Source organism: Scyliorhinus torazame, chromosome 18 (assembly GCF_047496885.1).
Source record: "Scyliorhinus torazame isolate Kashiwa2021f chromosome 18, sScyTor2.1, whole genome shotgun sequence".
Classification (NCBI taxonomy): Eukaryota; Metazoa; Chordata; class Chondrichthyes; order Carcharhiniformes; family Scyliorhinidae; genus Scyliorhinus; species Scyliorhinus torazame.
In genome coordinates this window covers 30,750,539-30,774,727 of record NC_092724.1, presented here as the reverse complement: position 1 = coordinate 30,774,727, position 24,189 = coordinate 30,750,539, and positions in this window count along the sequence as shown.

The following is a 24,189-nucleotide window of genomic DNA, read 5'->3' as shown; positions in this document are numbered from 1 at the left end:
ACTCCACACTGACAGTTACCCAGCGGGAATCGAACCTGGGACACTGGCGCTGTGAAGCCACAGTGCTATCCACTTGTGATATCGTGCTGCCCGGTTCCTGTTCATGGTTAATTCCTGTTCATACAATCCCTACACTGTAAAAGGAGGCCATTCAGTCCAACTAGTCTGAAACAATACTCAGAAAGAGAACCCTCCCTGAGCCAAACCCTCGCCCTATCCCCATAACCTCACCTAATCTTTGGGCTCTAAGGGGCAATTTTATAAAGGCCAACCCAGCTAACCTGCACATCTTTGTATAGTGGGTGGAAACCGGACCAACCAAAGGAAATCCACGCAGAAGTAGGCGAGAACATGTAAACCCCACACAGTCATCCAATGTTGGAATTGAACCCGGGTCTCTGGTGCTGTGAGGCAGTAGTTTAAACCACTGTGCTGACTTAAAACGGTATGGTGGTAAGGCTTTAAACCCCCTCTACTTTGATCTGCAAGGTGTCTATTCACTTCAAAGAGAAATAGCTTTTAATCGCCTGTAATTGACAGTTTCCAGACAGACAGGTTTGTGGATTGAATTTTTAATTTCCCATCACGCTTGAGTGGATCTCAAGTACCCTGCTGTGAAACTAACCACAATGTTTATAAACATCTACCTATGATTGACAACTCATAACCACATCAAAAGCATTTAAATACTTTCTGCTGAGCAAAAAGAGGAAGTGAAAATACTTAACCCCTAGATGTTTATAAACATAGCTTTGTGTTTTACCTCCTCCTCTATCTTGTTTACTTGAAAATAATACCTAAAGCACTGGATGCATTGTGCCCAGTCCTGCATGGAGGAGCCAAATGGGTCTCTTCACCCAAAGAGATGCTTTCTAGTGAGCATTATTTTTTCTCAAACTTGAACTAAAAGAGGATACTCACAGGTGTCGGGCCAGAGGCAGAGTCAGGATAATTTATCCTCATCATCACAACCTTTTCTTTCTCCTAAGTCCAATGTCTAACAGTGCTTGTCCCTTTAGAAAGCAGGACGCACCAAGATTTTCTCCTGCCCTCATGGATATGGCCAATACTGTAAGCCAATGACACATGCCTGCACTTAATTTAGGCTCAAAATTAGTTTGCTGAGTTCTGGGTACCTGTGGAGCACATTTCTGTGGTATTCGCCACTCAGTGTTTCGAATAACACAAGTAAAAGAGATCTGTCGCAATAATTGTATTCCAGGTACCTCTTTTATTGTATGGGAGAGCACTGTTGTTAGCAGTACAGAATGTGGAACTGTCCTAATCTTATTTCTCAGATGTATCATAAACTGCAGAATCGTATTTCTAAAGTTAGAAGTAGTAAACTCTTGGCCATCAAAACCATTTTTGGAATATTTGCCAACAAGAAAAACTCCATGTTTCAAGGATAGATGCTCAACATTTGCCTTGATGTGACTTGTCCAAAATAGCAGCAAATGTGTATTTGGGAAACTCCAATACAAACGCATACTCTTGATATTGTGCTGCCCAGAAATCTCATCTCCTCCAACTATCAGTCACGTAGTATTAATGACACATTTGCAGGCATCTGTTCAATAATAATAGTGAGAGACACTGGAAGATTTGGTTCTGAAATCTACTGTGAGAGAGCTACTGTGATGAGCCCAGTCCATTTTAATGGCCCAGGCCCATGAAAATCCAGCCAGAAAACTGTCCACCCAAAACAAGCATCCAGGAGCTACTTGTGAGCCTACAAAGTCAGGTAGGTTTCCAACATTACAACGGTGACTATTTCAAAAGTACTTCATTGGCTTTGAGAAATCCAGTGGTCGTGAAGAGTACCATATGAATGCACATCTTTCTTTAGGTGTGTTACTACCCCTATAGAGACCTGTAACTTTAAAAGGGAAATTCAAACTTGCATTAAATGACTCAAATGATCACATGACAAGATTTCAAACATTAAAACTTTTACTGTAACCAACAAACTAAAAGTTACATTGATTGAACACTATTTCACTAGGCAACTTATACTTTAAAACTACTGAAAACATCCCCCATTCAATTTTTGCAATTTAACCTCTCCCGCGGCAATACTCTACTCTGCCTTTAAGTAGACTTCTGCTGCCAGAGTGGACCCCCTCTAACCAAAGCTGGGAGAATCTTCCAGCTTCATTTGAACCTCATAAAATCGGACTCATTAACCTAAGTGAAATACCCCACCTGCATCTGCAAGGTGAACAATAGAGATGTGCTGCCTCTATCTCTCTGCTCTATTGATTCTCACAGACAGAACCTATCTGTGAGGTTCAGGGATAGTTTTGGAAAAACCTCCAACTCCATCCTATTACAATGTGAATTACATGTGCCTTGTAATCAGGTAGAAATGCTAATTAGCTATGCTCTAGACCTTCAACTCTATTCTATCTTGGAATTGTATCGACAGTTTTAAGTACAACAGTTTACAAAACCTAACACTCCTAATAGATCCCTGGGACTTGGAGACCAACAGCCCATCTACTGTCAGTACAGCTGCTCAAGCCATTGTTTGCAGGTATGAATATCTCGCATCATCTTCCCAGTAAAACAACCTGGGCCCACTTCAACTTTTAACAACCAAGCTACCTAATCTTGATGTCAGCAGAATTCGGAACAGGTCACTTGATTCCCTTCATTCCTCCTCTTATCCTGGTTAAAGACATAGTCCCAAAACATAACTATCTTCCAAGCTTTGTATTTGTAACAAGTGTCATGGAGGTTTTTGTAAGGGCAACGAAGAGTCCACAACATGTAGGTTGAAACAAAAGCTTACTTTATTTTACAATAACTATTATATACAGCTGTTCCCTACTGGATCTTGTTTAGTCGGTGCCTTACTGGCCGACTCTATTTATACAAAACCAAGTATTGTTAAGGGTGCCCCGAGCCCTTATCGGGGAGAACTCATATTCTGCAAGACGGGATAGTTTTTTAAAATATAAATTTAGAGTACCCCATTACTTTTTTCTCCAGTTAAGGGGCAATATAGCATGGCCAATCCACCTAACCTGTACCTCTTTGGGTTGTGGGGGCGAAATCCAAGCAGACATGGGGAGAATGTCCAAACCACACAGACAGTGACCCAGGGCCGGGATTCGAACCCGGGTCCTCAGCGCCGCAGTCCCAGTGCTAACCGCTGCGCCTCGTGGCACCCTCAGACTGGGTAGTTAATCACCCCTACCCAGTAAGACCCATGGGGGTTATAACACGGGGATTGGGAGTGGAGTTGAGTGAGGGAGCCCAGGGTGACAGTGGATATTATGCTGCAGGGCCTCATAAAAGAAGTTTTTGCATTTACAGAAGAGCCACCTGGTTTTATCGTCGAGGGTGTCTGCAGTGAGGGCCCCCTTCGCTAGGCAGTTAGAGTAACACTATAACCCCACTGAAATGATAGGGCCTCAATTTAAACATATATTTAGGATGTTTTCACCTGAGTCAAGTGGATACCTCAGGTGCTCAAGAAAGCAGAGATGTTAAGATAACTGCAGCGCAAGAACCAGGTGGTAAGTGAACCACTTGAATTTTAATTCCAGTTTTATTTAGTTTCTGCTATGAACATAATAAAAAATTATAATGACAATATTCAGGTTTTCTGATCCAACCAATGTGACTCATTTCTGTCAATATCACGTATTTGTCAAATTAAGGTTTTTTTTACTAACTAGGGTGTACAAAAATATGTAAATATTACGACGAGTTTACCAGAATTAAAAAAAGAGCCAATCATTCATACTTGTTCTGGGTTTCTTTAGCTTATTATCATTTGGATTGTTGATATATTAACCAGGGCAGGATTCCTTCTAAAATGAGTGTCCAAATCAATACCAGTGTTATGGCAAAGAATATTGTCCATGTGGGAAATAGCACTGAACTTATTTGAACAGCACCATGACCATTCATGATAAAAGGCAAACTAGTGTGTCCCTGCACCATATATAATCCAAAAAAAAACTATGCAACGATAAGGACAGATAAAATGAAGCAACAATTGTCATTGGTGGTGCCTGGAGCCTGAAGCAATAAAATTGTGTCGGCATGACAACCAATGATGGCTGACTAATGGTAAAATGAGGAACAAAATAACATCGCAGATGACTATCAATAAACTGGAGATAAAATTATCCAATAATAAGTCCAAATCATCTTGGTCCAGGGAATATGATAAGCAATTGTCAAGGGAACAGTGTAGGGTATGAAGGCTAGTTGCAGTCCTTAATTTAAATAGCCAAGAAAATCTAAGCACGGAAACTCAGAGGGGTAACGTTCGTGGGTATAAAAGCTCAGGAGGCCCGAGAAGGTAAGGTAAACGACATTTAATTAGTTAGCATAAAGTAAAGGCCGCAACGCAACTTACAATCCAAAGATCCCAGTCAGGATTGCCAGAAGTGTTGGTCCCAATCTGGGCCGGCTTTTAAAGAGTGAGCTTATGAGTCCCAGCTAGGTGGGTCTCCACCCACTAGAGGGGAAGCTCGTATTCTGCGAGTCCCTGGGGGGATTGATTGATGTACACATGTGGTCCTCGTGAGGCTTAATATAATGGGTCATTTTAAAGGTGCAGGGCACAATCTAACTAAAAATAAAGTCTGATTTTACGGGATTAGTGGGGTCGTTCCCGGTAGTTGTTGTGCCGGGAACAACCCTACCATCTAACAGCACTCTGTTTTTAGTGCCCCAGCAGGGAACGCTCTCCGGTACCGCCCTCCTCCATGCAGGAAGAGATCGGACCATCTTTTTTAACTGTTATCCCGATCTCTCGACCCCCCCACCCCCTCCCCGACGCAACTCCCAGACCCCTTCAAAGCCCTACCTCACCTATAAGGGAGTCCTCGAGCCACCCCGCACCCCACCTCACATGGGAAGGGCACCCCTTGGCCCGATCCTGGTGTGGACAAAATGCCAGGCTGACACCTTGGCACTGCAAGTCTGGCACCCTGGCAGTGCCAGACTGGCACCCAGATGGCACTGCCAGGGTGCCAGTGTGGCACTGCCAGGGTGCCAGTGTCGTCCAGGGTGCCAAGCTGACAGTGTCAAGATGCCCGGGTAGCATCAGCAGTGCCAGGGTGCTACCCTGTCTGGAGGCCGACCATCCGGGGGCCTCTGATCGCCTGGGAGATCGCCCCAGGAACTGCTCCGTCTGGTCTCTCTTTTTGGGGACTGGTACTGAACCATGCCCATCTGGGCTCTCCTCAGTAAGGCTGATCGATGCCGAGTGGCCGTTAGATCCATTGCGAACTGGACTAAGTGGGTTCTTAAACTCACTTAGCCGTGCGGGATTGGATCCTGCCCATTGTGGTTAGATCTCATGAGGCATAATGACTGTCGGGAATCCCGGGGGAGGCCTCTCCTGTGATCTATCGGCCACATTGCGCCCCAGTTCCGGCGGGACACGACAAGTAGATCACGCCCGCAATGTTACTTCAGTGAAACCCATTCGGTGAATTCTGAAACTGTCCATGTTAACTGCTTCTTGTGACCTTAACTGTTGCAGTTTGAAAGCTAAAGTCCATGTTCAGCCACCAATATGCCACCCCAATGGTGACCCTTAGTGAACATCTGTCGCTGAGGCTGTACACAAAATGAGTGGCTCCTGAGGGAAAATGAGGAGTAAGTGTTGGCGGGGGTGGGGTGGGCGGGTGGATTTGAAAGGGAGGTTCCTTTGGATTATCTTGAATTGTTTTAAAATATTCCCCCAGTGCATGTGAACTAAATATTTACATAAATTGTTCTGGAGATCAGTCAGTCACCAGACCTCTAACTTCTCTGTTTGGACGACCAATTTTTGGCAGATTGGAATGTTCCAAAACGACATTTCCGTCGAAATCCTCTGTCATAGGATTTTACCACATCATACCGAGAATCTGCACTGTACCCCACGCAGAAGTAGGGGGCATATCCTTACACATCTTTTTCTAAACCTGGCTAAAATGGAGCTGCTGCTGGCTGGGGAGGGGACGCTGAGAAAACAACAAATCTCCATTTGCAGTCTGTGTTATGAAATATTGGGGTACAAATTCATCTTGGCTGATGGCACAAACCAAATGGTTTACGATTTGCTGCCCATGAAAAATGCATTGCCTGATATTCAGTTCCAGTCACATGTTGAAGGGTGACACCAGTGATTCACTACAATTGCACTGGGTCACTGATCAATGCATTCCAGTATTAGTGTGTGGATATTTTTATTTTATGGTATGTTACGTTTTGACTGGAGCAGGCATAGTAGAAATCAGTAATTGCACTTCAGGACTTCTTACGAGAAATGAACCAAGAACATTCTGGATTCTCTGCCGGCGGGATGCTCTGTTTTGCCAGCAGCCCGACGGCGCGGGGCTGCCCCACAATGGGAACCTCATTGACCAGCCAGCGTAACGGAGCATCCCGCTGGCGGGGTGAAATAGAAATGTGGCGCAGCGGGGCGGAGAATCCAGCCCTACAAGTCTACTCCTGTATTTTACATTTTTTGCTTTTTTTATCAGGGTTTATATTGCATTATGTTTTTGAAAAAGATCTTGGTGTGGTATCTATACGACTCAGTGAATAAATGCAATGTATGCCTGGTGCAGTAATGAAATGTACAGATTAACCAAAGTCTTAGGTTTCATCTCTGTCTCTGTTGAGTAAGCCAAACTCAGCTGACATGATCCAATTGATTCATTGTTTCCATGCAGGGGGAACGGAATAGGTTTCAGGGTTCCTGGTCATCATCCAGCTCTCTCTTCATAGTGTCATTAATCCTGGTCATTCTTTGCCAAACAATTTTCTCCTCTAACTCTTCTAATCCACAGTGTATTAGAAGTTATTTAGGGAGGAACGAGTAGGATAGTTCCTATATTCTCAGTTATGAAGACAGACTCAACAGACTGAGCAGATTTTCCTGAGAAGAGACTGAAGGAACATAATTCAGCTAACCAAAGTGCTCAGAGGCGTGGGTAGATTGTGATGAAATCAAGCTAATTATCCTGGACTGCGATTACAGAACTGGAGGACATCAGTAGGAAATTAGCAGGCCTTAAATGAGCTGAGTCATGCAGTAGTGCTAAAACACAGCATTCGGATATTGGTTGAAATTAAAAATTGTAAAGCATATTCATCAGAAGCTAAGAGAATTAACAGCACTGATTAAATGATAAAAATCAATGCAGAATGAAGAACCCAGCAGGGTTTGTTGTGGGGGAGGGGGGCTTCAGGAAGTGTGGAAAAACACTGCAGCCCCCATTCAATCCATGAAACACTACCAAATGATGCAATTCAATGGTTGGTCAGGAATAATGGTTACTAAGTTTGCGGACTAGGTGATGGAAACTTGGATTAAAATGAATGGCTAGTATTTCTTTCCTCTTCTTTGGCCGGCGCAGGCACGATGGGCCGAATGGCCTCTTTCCGCACCGTAACCTTTCTATGTGTCTGTGGTTCTTCTACTTGTCTTATTAATCAGTCAAATCCCTGTAAGTCCCTTCTACTTTCTGACTTAACTGGGGCAGGGGATGAGGCTGCGGTTTTGCTGCTGGTGGGAGACTGATCTGGGAGTCTCTGCCCGGCTGCCATTATTCCCCCTATGATGGGCTGCATTAAATCTGGTCCAAAATGTGGCAAGGTAGCATCATGATCATGCTTCAGAAGTGCATCTCCAGGCACAAAGCTGTTGCCAGTAAGTGCCCGCAAGGTGATCCTGTTTCTTGTTGACAGGAGGAAGAAACCTCCTTTTGAAAAGAAGCAGGCATGGTTGGAAATGGCTAAGGAACTGGCTAAGGACTGTGATTCCATGTTCTTGGACATAGCACTGGAAGAGGTTCAATGGTCTAACCGGAGATTGACACTACCCCCTCTTCAACATGAGTGCCTTGATGTCTCAGGCCTTGATTGCTCGCGTCTGCCCATGGAAACAATGGCTACCTGCCTGAAGGAACAGATGCAGCAGAGGTCACTCCTCACCATTTGCCTGCACATGCAGATTTCCACCTTCAGCTTTGAGGAAAATCTCACCTTGGCCATTCTGTGCTTCACCTAAGAACGCCAAAGTGCTCTCCAGCTCTAGGCTAGCTGAGAACTGAATTGGGGCCTTGAAAGAGAAGGGGGACGTGAAAGTGGGGATTCTGTTCAAACTGCTTGCATCTCTGACCTCTTGCACCACCCTTCTCCCCTCCCCCCAACCTCCCTACTAACCTGGTCAGAGGCCCACATGCTGCCTCCTGCTCTAACAACTGAATTTGTCCTTGCACAGGTGTGGTTGAGGCTATCCTGGGTGGAGCTTTCACAGGATCCAAAATCCAGAGGATAGGAACAAAGAGCTTCTGAATAGATTGAGCAACTTGTGTGCAGCTCTGCAGAAACCAAAGGTGAAGCACAAATGTAGTAGAAAAAGGAAGCAAAATGATTTGTGTTTACACACTGGTACACATTTGGATATTTAACACAGTGTTACAGTACTATGTTCTTGTTTTATGTAATGCACCATAAAAGTTATTTCACTGCTCCATTCTCCTGTCTTGCCTAATTCTGTCTGCCACCTGCCAAGTGGTCTTCTGCCCTCTGAAGAATGATATGTTACGATCCCCATAGAAACCAATAACTTTTACAAAGAGTTATGTATTTCCAGCAACCGATGGAAAGAACAGCAGGACATAATTTCATCTTTTAAGCCTTTTACTGTAAGAAAAAAACTAAAATCAACAAAGCCAAACATTATTTAATCGGCAACTAATATACCAAACTACAGGAAAGGGACTTCCACATGAACTAATTAACACAACAGAAAATACTTTATGACCCTATTGTGCATTAAGCCATGATCTCAGCAGATATATAGTCTTGAGTATTCAAGTCCAAAACCCTGCCAAGGTTTCAGCAGGTTCCCTCCCCAAAGCCAAGCCAGGGTGAGTCTTCAACTGTCCTTTGAAAATCTCTTCACTCAGTCTTCTGAGTATCTTCAAACTGACTTGCAGCTGTATGGTCCACTCTGGTGACTCCTTTGTTTTTCCAAAGTCTTCATAGTTTTCTTCTTTCTGAACAGGAAACTGACTCTTACAAGTATCCTGCTCTTGCAGCTGTAGCTTTTCTACTTCGTCTGTCAACATCTCTCCTTCTCTGCCTTCAGGCCTCTGTGTCTGAAAGCTTGTGTCCAGAAAGACTAGCTGCCCTTTTATGAAAGCTGGCACTTAATTACCTGTATGGTTTGGCCTGGGCTTTCCTCTCCCTGCCAACTGAATCACATGGGCCTGTCTCCGGGCAGAGTTTAGGATGATCACCATCCCTCTCATCAGGACATTCTCCTTTACAGTGGTTAGCACTGCTGCCTTACAGCTCCAGGGTCCCAGGTTCAATTCCAGCCTCGGGTGACTATCTGTGTGGAGTTTGCATTTTCTCCCCGTGTCTGATGCAACCAATATGGTACATAGATACATAGATACATAGAATTTACAGTGCAGAGGGAGGCCATTCAGCCCATCGAGTCTGCACCGGCTCTTGGAAAGAGCATCCCACTCAAGTCCACACCTCTACCCTATCCCCACAACCCAGTAACCCCACCCAGCACTAAGGGCAATTTTGGACACTAAGGGCAATTTAGCATGGCCAATCCACCTAACCTCAAGTTCCAACTCATTCTCAGTTTCTCAGTTGGCTTGCATGGCATTGGTCACCTGTGGGCAGCTGATTTCAAGATTCTACCAGTATTTCTAGTAGATTCCAGGAAGGAGCCAAAGGTGTCGAAAATAAGGGGGGTGATAACGTGTGCCCACTCTGTTCAGTTGGAAGGAGGTCTTCTGCAAGGGGGTGGCAACTGTCAGTGACCTTGAAATGGTAAGTCTGAGGTTCCTGACACATTGTGGCTCAGTCAGGTCCAGGGAGCTTATTCTCTGTCTGTACCGCCTGTGGGCACCAGTCCTGCAGGTTGGACTCAACCCTCTCCTGTAAAGGTGGAGTGTTTGAGGAGTAGACTGTTTGCTGATTCTGCTGGTGTTACCCCTCCAACTGCTGATGTTGCTACTGCTGCTCATCTGAGATTCAAAGTAGAGCTCTATAAGCAGCTCCTAGCCATGTCGGCATCACAGACAAACTCTGCATTCTGCCAACATTTATACAGGCAGCACCCTAAAGCAGGCATGAAATGGTCGTCTTGACAGTGCAAACTTTTAAATGGAAATAATCTAAAGAGGGGTCTTGACGACTAAGTGATGGGGCGGGGTCCATTCCTTTTGGCAACTTGTTCCATTGTGGGATTGTCCTTGGGATGAAAGATTGTTGATACATTGGCTGGAATGCTCCGGCCGTTGGGATACTCTGTTCCCATCGGCAGTGCACCCCAGGTTTCCAGGTGGTGTGGGGTGGCTTCAATAGGAAATCCCGTCGCTAGCAAATGGCGTGCCGCTGGGAAACACATGGCTGGGGGACCGGAGAATCCAGCCCACTGTCTTGGAAACAGATTACCTTCGTATTTTATCATTGCCATAGAGCACCAGTTATGTGTTTCCTTGAATTCCCACCACTTCATTCCATACTTTATAGAACATGGTCAGTCTATATTTCTCGGTCCTTTACTGTTGTGATTCCTAAGCTGCCCTGAAGCTGGGAAGTGTAGATCAATTGGTGAAGACTCCAGAGTCCGAGGAATGACCTCTAAAGTATTGGAAGTCACTTCCAAAGCAGTGAAAGCACAAACCTAAGAACAAATCCTTTGAGCAAAAGCCTTCCACTTAGGTGAGGAAGCAGATTGCAGGGTCTTAGTATTTAAAGCCTTCCTTACCTGTCAGTTTTTCACTTCCCTCAAATTTTGCTTTTTATCCCTGATGTTACGATCCCCAGTTGATGTTAAAACTGGATGCAAAGATTCCTGAATGGAGCCCTGGTTCAAACGTCAGTAACTTTTATTTTTATTTTTGTATAAAATGTGGAAGAACAGAGTCACAGGACCGCTAATTAGTTTTAGCAACAAGGAAAATACATTTATTAAAGATGAAAAATTGGATTGTGATATAATATACCTTTACTCCCCCCTTAGCTTAAAAATTACACATAGGTTTTAGGATTACCATGGATTACAAAGTACATCTTAATCTACAATGGTCTCATTAACAGACAAAGTCCCTCTTAAGCACACAAGATGAATGTTCTGACGATACCCTAGGCTACTGCATGGTCAATTCCAGCCCCACAAGCTCTGGAGTCCCAACATTACTGAGTTAACCAATAATTTGCATATTTTCCTGAGATCTTTGACCATCAATAGCTCCAAAGACTGACAGGCACCTGATTTGTAAGTTAAACGCATAAAAAATACTGTTTATTTCTAATAAGAGAAGAGTTTCCACATGTAGTGGAAACAAAAGAACAATGGTCTATTAATATAACTATTCCCCAAACCCCGTACCTCCCTCTACCCAGACACACACAAGATTGACACATGGTGGGCAGGAAGGAAGGGTTCAAAGGTAACGGGGATTAAAAGGGCTGAGATGCATCTTTGCTGCGGAGGAGGTAATCTTTGGCGATCTTGAAATCATTGGTTGGTTTGGATCGTTTAGAATCTGCTTTCAATTAGACCTTGTGGGCTGCAGGAATTCCTCTGGAGAGCTACTTTCACGTGTATAGGCCTCCACCAGATTGCCTCTCAGTCTCACTGAGATAGCATTAGAATTCTCTACCTGAGAGTTTACAGCAGGTTCACCATCCACTCTGCCTTTCAGCTGCTTGTCTCGTCTTTGTGCAGGGTTTCAGGCAGTGGTAAAGAGAGGGAGAAAAGGGCCTTGACTTCAGGACCATTTTTGGATTCTCAGGAGGGATATCAGCCTGGGCTTTTCCAAGCTTTTCTCACAGAGGTTTAACTTGCTCAGGCCTGACAGCATTTACATCAGGAGTTAAACCTTCACAGGACTGATAATCCAGACATGCTCACTCCAGCTATGATATCAGAGAGAGAAGTTCCAGCCTTTCTTGGAGAAATATTTAACAGGCTTCTGCCCAGCTCTTTCTCAGAACGAAACTGAAAACAAAAATGAATCTGTCTTATGCTCCAGAATCTTCTGAAAGGCTCTACCAATCCCACTCAAAAACAGAAAATGTCCCAGAATTTCAGAAGAGGGGAATGGCTGCTGGCCAAATCCATCAAAATGACATCATGAACTATGCCACATAGCACACTGCATTGACGTGTGTATCTGGGCCACTTCAAATAACAGCTTGCAGCAATGGGTGGGGTTTAGTTCAACACCAAAAGTCTGTAGTTTTAAAAACGGCTAGCAGGACAGGCATTAAAAGGTAACCGGGATCAGACAAGGATTTAAAAAATGTTCCTTACACTGTGGTCAAATACACACTCATCTCTGAACCCAAGTTAGTGTCTGTGGATGTCTCCTCACAACCCCCCCCCCCCCCCCCCCCCCCACAGACGATAGTCGCGTGAGAGTTTCCAAACTCCACTCCCAAAAACACATTTTCAAGCCTTATCTCATAATAATGGTTTCCCTTAGCGGTTTGCATTCCGAAATCTAGACTAGGTTCTCCAAATTACACCATCAAACAAAGCTTCCGCTCCACTTTTAGTACTGAATCCTGTCCAGGATTTTACACCAACCCCATTAAGATTTATTTTATCTTAACGGCTTTTAAATAAAATATGAGATCCAGCCAGTGATTTCCATAGTTATTTCAACTCGCGTTCCACAGGTTGAAGTAATATCTCAGAAACCTGAAAATCACTTTGGACATCTTTCTGGTGTCTCAGCCTTTTTCTCAGCTCTGTCTGTCTTTACTGAACGGTGCTCTGTTCTGGTACCTTTAACCTCAGACCTCTTAGAAACTTTTCTTAATTTCTCTAGTTGCCTTAACTAGTTGCTGTTCAGATCTCTGCACGTGTTTTCTTATCCAACACTCCATAATATGTCTTTTCTTCTAGCAAAGCTGAGAGTGATGTGCCCTCTCTGGCCTTCTAAACCGACTGCTTCTAGCAGAGCTGAGGGAGCTGCCTTCTCTCTCACTACCTATCTTCAATTGCAATCAAATTAGTTAAACTGAAACTTAAGAGCTTCTCTACCTTACAAGGCCCCAGTTGCTAAGCAACACCCATATGCTTATGCCTTTTATTTATTCTTCACATTGTAGCCCTCTCTAAGCACAATAGAATCACAGTTGGAACATTAGCAAGGCCCACATATACACCTTTGTTCATCATGGATCTAATTATAGGTTTTACCCTTCCAGGCACAGAAACATTAAATAAACACACTCAAAACTATACTTTATTTCTAATGTTTTCCAATACAAATATAAATCCCTTAAAACTGCCTCTGTTTTCCTAACACCAGCAAGTTGGAGGAAGCCCAGGAAACCCATTCACACACAGTTAAAGTCAGAACACTGGGTCAATGAAGCAGATAATTAGTGCGCAAAGAGCTGAACCACCTGTCCTATAAGGATTTTCTGTGAGCTGTAGGTCAAGGTCGGGTCAAGGGAGGAAGATGATAGGCTCCTGTCAGCTTCCTGACTTTTAACCTTCCAACTGCTCACAAACTCACCCATCTTTCACAGATGAAAAACCCCTCCTTAATCACAGAGTTAGCGGGTGTGAGCCTCACGTTAAGCAAACTCTTAGCAGCTATATCAAAGGGAATCACATGGTCATCAATAAGGATACTAATGGCAAAATGATTGTGGTAGGATTGATTAGATAGAATGATGATCTATTGATGAAGATAGAAGGCATGGTTGAGGTATTAAATGAAGACTTTGTATCCATGCTTACCAAAGAAGAGGACTTGTCCAAAGGTATAGCAAATGAGGTGTTTGGGATACCTAATGGGCTAAAAATTGATAGTGAGATCCTAGAAAGGCTTAAAATCACCCAGCCTTGATGGGATGCTTCCTAGATTGCACACGGAAACAAGGATATAAATTGCAGAGATGCTGGCCACAATCTTCCAATCCTCTTCAGATACAGGAATGGACTGGAGAGTTGCAAATGGTAAATGCTTGCTCACAAAGGGCGGAGAAGGATAAGCATGGCAAATACTAGTACGCCAGTCAAACGTCAGTGGTGGGGAAACTTGGAAACAAATTTAATAGCCACATCCTTCCCAAACTTGTGGCCAATATTCCAACTGAGGCTGAAGTAGTGTTTTCCGCAGGATTGGTATAACAAACTGGCAGTGTCAGGTGTGGGGTGAGAGGGTCATGGAGGTAAGGCTTGAGGAGATAGCAGAGTTATTATATTCTAAGGCCTGGGGAGGGATTTGTCAATGAGTTTAAGGATTTTGCTAGTAACGTGCTTAAGCACTGGGAGGCACAACGGTTCACCAATGACAAGATGAAGGATGAGGGAGGTCTTAATATGGCACATGATGTTATGGCTGGTTTTTCTTTTGCGAGTAAATCTAGTTAACTGGAAAGTGGGGCTAAACATGCCAAAATTTGTGTCATAATATACACCAGTATATTATGGTGCAGACACACACACACACTGATAGACATGCAATGGTACAAATCAGCATACACAAAACCGCAGCCAATCACCAGTGAGAGCTCACGCACTATAAAGACAGGGGACAGGAGAGTTCCCGCTCATTCTAGTAGCAGCCAGCTCAGAGCACAGAGCTCACAGCCTGCAACACAGACATTCGCCATGTGCTGAGTGCATCACCTGGTTAGGACTAGGCAAGGGTCAACAGTTAAAGCTGGTATTGCATTTACCCACAGTTCAAGTATGTTAATATAGTTAACCTTATAATAAAATAGAGTTGCACCACTTTCAGTGTTGGTGACCTGTTTGTGATCCAGAACACCCAACACATCATGGTACAAGGAGTGGTTGCATACTAGCGCTTCTGAAACCCACCTGCAACTAATCGGCATTCCGTCTTCCTGAAGTATGGAGATCATCAACCCGCCGGTCCGCATCGCCAGCAATCTCGGGGTCAATTGGAAGATTTTAAAACAGCGCTTCCAGCTCTTCCTCGAAGCCACGGACAGGGAGAACGCCTCGGACACCAGGAAGATTGCTCTGCTCCTCTCCACGGCCGGGCAACATGACATCCACATCTTCAACTCCCTCACATTCGCAGACGACGAGGACAAGACAAAGTACAAGACGGTTCTCCTCAAATTCGATACCCACTTCAGCATAGAGGTCAATGAAAGCATCGAAAGATACCTGTTCCAGCAGCGCTTGCAGGGTAAGGACGAGCCTTTCCAATCTTTTTTAACACACCTCCGCATCCTTGCGCAGTCCTGCGGCTACGGGCCCACCTCCGACTCCATGATGAGCGACCAGATCGTATTTGGTTTTCTGCCGGACCCCCTGCGTCAGCAGCTCCTCAAAGTTAAGCAACTCACCCTAGAGACTGCCATCGAGACCTGTGTCCGGCATGAAAATGCCACCAGCCGGTACTCCCACATACAGGCGGCTGAAACGGCGCGGCAAGGTCCCCACGAGGCGAATCAGCATACACAACACGGCAGCCAATCACCAGTGAGAGCACACACACTATCAAGACAGGGGACTGGAGAGTTCCCGCTCATTCTAGTAGCAGCCAGCTCGGAGCACAGAGCTCACAGCCTGCAACACAGACATTCACCATGTGCTGAGTGCATCACCTGGTTAGGACTAGGCAAGGGTCAACAGTTAAAGCTGGTATTGCATTTACCCACAGTTCAAGTATGTTAATATAGTTAACCTTATAATAAAATAGAGTTGCACCACTTCCAGTGTTGGTGACCTGTTTGTGATCCAGAACACCCAACACATCAATTTGCTCTACTTTTAACTCTTGACAACATCTAACAGAAGAGGCTTTTACTCACCCATCTGGCTTGAATTTCAGCTTGGGTCCCAGAGGTGAAGTGAAAGCGTTTTAACACCCAAAGCAGTATTAGCAAGTGTAAAACCTAAGTGATGTTGTTGCAGTTATCTCACAGCTGAAATAACACGTGCGTTGTAAAAGATGGGGGAAGGAAATCCTTGTATTTCCCTTGCTAAAACTGATGCTTCAAATCATCCCTCTGTTCAGAAATAAGAATTCCTTGCTTGCAAGCAATAAATTCCTTATGATTCCAGGGCTTTAAAATCCCTCGTGTGAAAAACATATGTGTGGCACCAATTTGAAAATTCTTCTGTACAACGGTAATGCGAATTGCCCTGAGATATAATTACATTACTCCATGGGTGTTTTTAAATTATTAGAAGCATCCTGTGTTTCTGGAAATCTTAGTGCCAATCTATGGGAATAAAGAATGTTAAACATATTAGCCACTAAATCCATCTGGCCCAGAACCGTATGCACCAAACAAGCTTTAAACCAAGATAACTTGGGTCTGCTTTGCATTTTAATTGAATGCCAATTGTCATTCCCTTGATTTACATTAGCCTAACTCAGGATTATCACTGTGACTACCCCGGGATTAATCCGATGAGACTTTTGCACTAAGCACGTGCGACATTATCATAAGGTAGGACCTGTCTTTGTCATGTTTCTGAATGGGAAGGGCGGCACGGTGGCACTGTGGTTAGCAATGCTGCCCCAGGGTGCTGAGGACCCGGGTTCGATCCCGGCCCCGATTCACTGTCCCTGTGGAGTTTGCACATTCTCCCCGTGTCTGTGTGGGTCTCACCCCCACAACTCAAAAAAGATGTGCAGGATAGGTGCATTGGCCACGCTAAATTGCCCCTCATTTGGAAAAAACAATTGGGCACTTTAAAATGTTTCTGAATGGGTGCAAAAATATGTTTGCTTGGATCTTGGTGGGTTGAGGTTTACAAAACAGCATTCATGACTCCGGTTCTGTGGTTTTACCTGCACTGATAGACGGCGTCATAACTGGAGTCTCATTGCAGGATGTCCCACCGGCTGCCTCAGTGCAAAACCACACGTTGCTGAGTTTGCACACCCAAATGGTTGCAGGTTTCTGTACTTCCACATATATCGTGTTTGAACTTGCGCTTTTAAACTGTCAACAACCTCAAATTAATTGAGCAGAATTGATGTGCACTGTTTTGATTTGCAAAACAAAAAAAAAAACCAACAGAAATCTAGGGCAGAGCCTTCAGCTCAAAGGTTTAAACTGAAGAGTCGCTGCTTGCAGGTGGCTCTGATGATGAAGCATGTTCTCCTCTGTGATTCCCTATGATCTCAACTGGGTTATTTTCCTGAAGAGCCGAATATAAGACTCTAACCGTAGTTCTGCAAGAAAATAATTGTATGTGTTCTGGGTATGTGAAAGTACGAAGAGCTAAGCACAACTTCTAGAAATGTATTGCCCTAAAGACCAGGCGTGCATTTATATAGCGCTTTTCAGTGACCGCCGGATGTGTCAATGTGTTTTACAGTCAACGACGTATTTGTGAAATGAAGTCACTGTTGAAATGTAGGAATTGCAGTAGCCAATCCGCACACAGCAAACTCCCATAACACCAATATGATAATAACCAGACAAGCTGCTCTTTTGTGATGTTGATTGAGGGATAAATATTGGCCTGGATAATTCTCCAACTCCTCTCTGAAATAGTGCTTTCACATTCAGCCGCCTAGGCAGATGGGGCCTCAGCTTAAAATCTGATTCAAAAGATAGCAACTCCGACAATGGAGTACTGGAGCGTTGGCCTTTTCTTTGCTCAAGCTCGGTAGTGGGATTTGATCCCAGAATCTTATGATTCAGAGGTACGAATGTTCCCAACTGAGGCACAGCTGTCATGAAGGATTTTGTACTGCCTAAGTCGTAATGTGGGCCCTTTACACCCCAGCCGTCATCTGAAGTATTCCTTCACTCACATCCTTAACATGCTTTTGGCATTATGAAATCCTCACATGATATGCAATTGGGCGAAATTCTCCGCTTCGCGCCGTCGGTAACGGAGTTCCCGGTGTGGCAGAGAATCCAATGGTAGGGAACAAAGCCCACCCCCTTTGACATCGGGATGGAGGTTCGCGCCTCATGCCAGCTTATTAACATATTCTCTGGGCCCACGTGATTCTCTAGTACTCTGGACCGGGAATCGCGTGGGCGAGAATGACTACTGCTCTTGATGCAGTGGATCTCGTGGCGGGCCTCTTTAAGGGAATTGCTCCCAAAAGCCCATCCGAGGGCCACCCTCCCCACCTCAATGCAAGACCTGCGCCCCCCCCCCCCCACCCAACAAGGACCCCCTAAACAAAGGGACCCCACAGAGACAACCTTCTCCGTTCTGGGGAGCTTCCTGACAGTGGACACTTTTCAGGGGGGGTCCCTGTGTCAGCCTCTTTATTTTGGGGGGGGTCTATGTGTAGGGGTCTCCTTATTTCGGGGTTCTGTGGGGGTCTCTTTATTTAAGGGGTCTCTGTGAGAGGGCCCCTAGATTTAGGGTGTCTCTGAGGGTGAGGTAGCATTGGGTCACCCCATACTGCGGGGGGGGGGGGGCACACACAGAATATTCGGGGGGGGGGGAATGGATATCACTTGTTGTCTCCTTATCAACCTCTTGGGTTGGACTGCATCCCCTGTCAACTTGTGCTAACATTGTCGTTTTAGATTATTTTCAAAGGAGACGGCATCACACATCACCAGAGAAAGATTCACCACATGAACCCCTCAACCTGTGTTCTCCTATTTTGAGGTAGGAGAAACCCTGGGCGAAATGCATCCACCTGGGCACGGTAGCATAGTGGTTAGCACAGCGCCAGGGTCCCAGGTTCGATTCCCGGCTTGGATCGCTGTCTGTGCCGAGTCTGCGCGTTCTCCCCGTGTCCGCGTGGGTTTCCTCCGGGTGCTCCAGTTTCCTCCCACAAGTTCTGAAAGACGTGCTTGTTAGGTAAGTTGGACATTCTGAATTCTTCCTCACTGTACCCGAACAGGCGCCGGAATGTGGCGACTCAGGGCTTTTCACATTAACTTCATTGCAGTGTTAATGAAAGCCTACTTGTGACAATAAAGATTATTATTATGGCGGGGGCGCGCAGTGTTTCCTGCTACGGAGGCTGACGGGAACCCAGTCTATATCGTCCAGTCCCGGCATCGTTAATTATGCTTTCTGGGGTTTTGTGCCTGTGGTATTATCAGGTATTGCTGTACCTAAGAGGCTGATGACCATTGGTTAAACCTAGGAGTTTACCATTGGCTGTTGATACGTAGCTCCGCCCTGACAGGTGGAGTATAAGAACCAATGCCGTCCCAGCAGCCTTCACTTTCTGTACCGAAGCTGCTGGGCAACAAGTTCTAATCGATTAAAGCCTTCAGTTATGAAATCACTTCAGCTTGAGTGTAATTGATCGTGCATCAATTTAATCGACTAGACTTAAGCTGGAAGGATGGATCTCCGAATCAAACCGGAGTGCCTACAACTCAGCTCCCACGCGGAGAACTCGGCTGCAATATTTAAACACTGGCTGGCTTGCTTTAAAGGCTACCTCGAGACGGCCGGAGGCACCCCCACAGAGGGACAGAAAATGCATCTCCTGCACTCAAGGGTCAGCCCTGGAATCTACCCCCTTATCAAAGAGGCGGAGAACTATGATGCCGCGACCGAACTGTTAAAAGGACATTATATCCGCCCTGTAAATCAGGTCTACGCACATCACCTGCTTGCAACTAGACGGCAAAGCCCCGGGGAATCGTTGGAGGATTTCTACCAGGCGCTACTGGTGCTGGGCCGAAACTGTGGCTGCCCGCAAGTTTTGGGGAGCGAACACACTGAACTTTTAATCAGGGGTGCCTTGGTAGCAGGTATGAGCTCCTCAGAGATCCGCCAAAGACGCCTAGAAAAGGACACCCTGGGACTTCACGGGCCCTGGCAGGGTCCATGGACGTAGACTCCCAAAATGCGCAGTCCTATGCGCCCGACCACGTGGCGGCCCCCTGGGCTGCGTGGCACCCCGCAGCAACAGCCCCACAGACCTTCCCCGTGTCCCCGCAGGCCTGTGCTGCGAGATGGCCCGCTAACGCTGCCGGGCCCCGCTGTTTCTTCTGCGGGCAGGCGAATCATCCCCGCCCGCGCTGCCCGGCCCGCACCGTCACCTGCAAAGTGTGCAGCAAGAAGGGCCACTTCGTGGGGGTCTGCCAGGCCCGCGCCGTTGCCGCGGTCTCCAGCGACTCCGGACCGCCGCGGCAACCCCCCCTTCAGGCTCCAACCGGCCAGACCTCACCGCCACCCCCCTATCCTAGGGCCACGTGCGACCCACGGGCGTGGCCACCTTGCCCCCCCCGGACACCACGCTGGATGGGTGGGCGCCGCCATTTTGTCCATCCCCGCCGCCATCTTGTCCATCCCCGGCCATCATGTGCGACCCATGGAAGACGCCATATTCGTTGGGGCCCCAGGCCCCCAGCACGGCCGACTACACGCTGCCCAATCAGAACTCGCATCTGCTTCATCTGGCCTCGGTGACACTGGACCAAAGTCGACCTCGGACACTTGCAACAACGACGGTCTTCATCAACGGCCACGAGACGTCTTGCCCGATTGACTCTGGGAGCACGGAAATCTTTGTTCACCCCGATACGGTAAGGCGCTGTTCACTTGTTACCCACCCTGTAAACCAAAGGATCTCCCTGGCCTCCGGGTCACACTCAGTGGAGATAAAGGGGTTCTGCCTAGCGAACCTCACTGTCCAAGGCAGGCGATTCAACAATTTCCGCCTTTATGTCCTGCAGCACCTCTGTGCGGCTACACTCCTGGGGTTGGACTTCCAATGTAACTTGCAAAGCCTGACCTTTAAATTCGGCGGCCCTATACCCCCCTTACTGTCTGCGGCCTCGCGAACCTTAAGGTCGACCTGCCTTCCCTGTTTGCGAACCTCACTCCGGATTGCAAACCCGTCGCCACCAGGAGCAGACGGTACAGTGCCCAGGACCGGACCTTCATCAGGTCAGAGGTCCAAAGGCTGCTGAGGGAAGGGGTCATCGAAGCGAGCAACAGTCCCTGGAGAGCTCAAGTAGTGGTGGTAAAGACCGGGGAGAAACATAGGATGGTCATTGACTACAGTCAGACCATCAACAGGTTTACGCAGCTGGACGCGTACCCTCTCCCCCGTATAGCCGACCTGGTAAACAGGATCGCGCAATACAAGGTCTTCTCCACGGTGGATCTCAAGTCCGCCTAGCACCAGCTACCCCTCCGTAATAGTGACCGCAGGTACACTGCCTTCGAAGCAGATGGGCGGCTCTATCAATTTTTAAGAGTTCTCTTTGGTGTCACTAATGGGGTCTCGGTCTTCCAGCGAGAGATGGACCGAATGGTTGACCGGTATGGCTTACGCGCAAAGTTCCCGTATCTGGATAACATCACCATCTGCGGCCATGACCAGCAGGACCACGACACCAACCTCCGCAAATTTCTCCAGACCGCGAAAATCCTTAACTTAACGTACAATAAGGATAAATGTGTATTTAGCATCGACCGTCTAGCCATTCTAGGCTACGTAGTGCGAAATGGAGTTATAGGCCCCGACCTTGAACGCATGCGCCCCCTTATGGAGTTCCCCCTCCCTCACTGCCCCAAGGCCCTGAAGCGCTGCCTAGGGTTTTTCAGTTACTACGCCCAGTGGGTCCCTAACTACGCAGACAAAGCCCGACCCCTAATCCAGTCCACAACCTTCCCCCTGTTGACGGAGGCCCGCCAGGTCTTCAGCCGCATCAAAGCAGACATTGCAAAGGCCACGATGCACACCTTCGACGAGACCCTCCCCTTCCAGGTCGAGAGCGATGCGTCCGACGTAGTTCTGGCGGCCACCCTCAACCAAGCGGGCAGGCCCATGGCCTTCTTCTCCCGTACCCTCCATGCTTCCGAAATTCGCCATTCCGCGGACGAAAAAGAGGCACAAGCCATAGTTGAAGCTGTGAGACATTGGAGGCATTACCTGGCTGGCAGGAGATTCACTCTCCTCAAGGACCAACGGTCGGTTGTTTTCATGTTCGATAATGCACAGCGGGGCAAGATTAAAAACGACAAGATCTTGCGGTGGAGGATAGAACTCTCCACCTTCAACTATGAGATCTTGGACCGTCCGGGGATGCTAAACGAGCCTCCTGATGCCCTGTCCCGCGGCACTTGTGCCACTGCACAAGTGGACCGCCTCCGAGCCCTCCACGAGGACCTCTGCCACCCGGGGGTCACTCGTTTCTTCCACTTCATCAAGACCCGCAACTTGCCCTACTCCATCGAGGCGGTCAGGACAGTCACCAGGGACTGCCAAATCTGCGCGGAGTGCAAACCGCACTTCTACCGGCCAGAGAGGGCGCACCTGATAAAGGCTTCCCGTCCCTTTGAACGCCTCAGCATGGATTTCAAAGGCCCCTTCCCCTCCACCGACCGCAACACGTACTTCCTGAACGTGATTGACGAGTACTCCCGGTTCCCATTCGCCATCCCCTGCCCAGACATGACCACAACCACCGTCATCGAGGCCCTCCAGGGTATCTTTACACTGTTTGGTTTCCCCGCGTACATACACAGTGATAGGGGGTCCTCCTTTATGAGCAACGAACTGAGTCAATTCCTGCTCAGCAGGGGCATTGCCTCAAGCAGGATGACCAGTTACAACCCCCGGGGAAACGGACAGGTGGAGAGGGAGAACGGAACGGTCTGGAAGACTGTTCTACTGGCCCTATGGTCCAGGAATCTCCCAGTCTCCCGCTGGCAAGAAGTCCTCCGGGTGGCCCTCCACGCCATCCGATCACTGCTCTGTATAACTACCAATCAGACACCTCATGGACGTCTCCTTGTTTTCCCCAGGAAGTTCTCCTCCGGGACCTCGCTCCCAAGGTGGCTAGCGACACCCGGACCCATCCTGCTTCGGAAGCACGTGCGGGCGCACAAGTCGGACCCGTTGGTCGAGAGGATCCACCTGCTGCACGCTAACCCCCAGTACTTCTACGTGGCGTTCGCTGACGGCCGGCAAGATACAGTGTCTCTTCGGGACCTGCCGCACGCCGGAACCCCACGCGCACCAGAACCATTACCCCCACCACCCCACAGCACCTCACTGGAGGGTCAGTACTCCCGCCGCTCCTACCTAGGCCCGCCCACCCACCAACGCCCCTTACAGGCGCCCCCCCCCCCCCCCCCCGTGTCAACCGTTTGCCCCAACAGCGCCGCCTAGAGGTGACAAAGCTGCCAGGGAGGCCGAAACCATGCTCCTGAAGTCGCAACCACCTGGTCCCCCACCAGAATCACCACCGAAGCCCAGACGATCCAGAAGGACGACCAGGCCACCCGACCGACTGATTGCTTCGCTGTGACTTTAACCGTGAACGAACACTTTGTAAATATTCTCGATAGCCCTGTAAGGAGGTATCACGATACATCCATATCTGATCATACCGTGTTGAAGGCGACTGTTACCACTGGCCACCACCCCCACCGGATTCTTTTTTAACAGGGGGTGAATGTGGTATTATCAGGTATTGCTGTACCTAAGAGGCTGATGACCATTGGTTAAACCTAGGAGTTTACCATTGGCTGTTGATACGTAGCTCCGCCCTGACAGGCGGAGTATAAGAACCAGTGCTCTCCCAGCAGCCTTCACTTTCTGTACCGAAGCTGCTGGGGAACAAGTTCTAGTCGATTAAAGCCTTCAGTTATGAAATCACTTCGTCTTGAGTGTAATTGATCGTGCATTAGTGCCTTATTCCGTGACAAGGCAGCATTGATGGCGGTCATCCCGCCATCATAACTGGGTCCATATTTAAAAGGTGCCCAAAATCACTGATCTACCATTGAAGAAAGAAGATGGCCACCCCGAGGAGAGAAGATAGATGGACATCCTGAATATAGAAGCTGGACCTCCTGACGAAAGTTGATGGAACTTCAGGAACACACCGAGGCTTGGAGATGGGCCTCCTCGTTGTCACTGAAGCCGGATGATCCACCTGATAGATACGCCCTCGGCCTACCTCAGTGTTATTCAAGGGTCCAGAGTTTCTGGCGACCTCCACCTGTACTCTTGATGTAGCCCCAGGCATTCTTCAGTTAAGTCCTGACTTCCGCATGCCATGCTGTTCCAAACGTTTTGCAAAGAATCGAACGCGGGGGAAAATCCCGGCTGGTCCTTCATCTGCATCCCATTAATCAGTTTCACGCCGATCCCGCATGGTGGGCACTAGCAGAAGATTCCCGCAGGAAATCCACGCCGGGGTAAAGCTGGTTTCTGGGCTTCCCGTCGAATTGTCCACCCCGCCCGCCATGGAACCCACCGGTGGTGTCATGAGAGAATC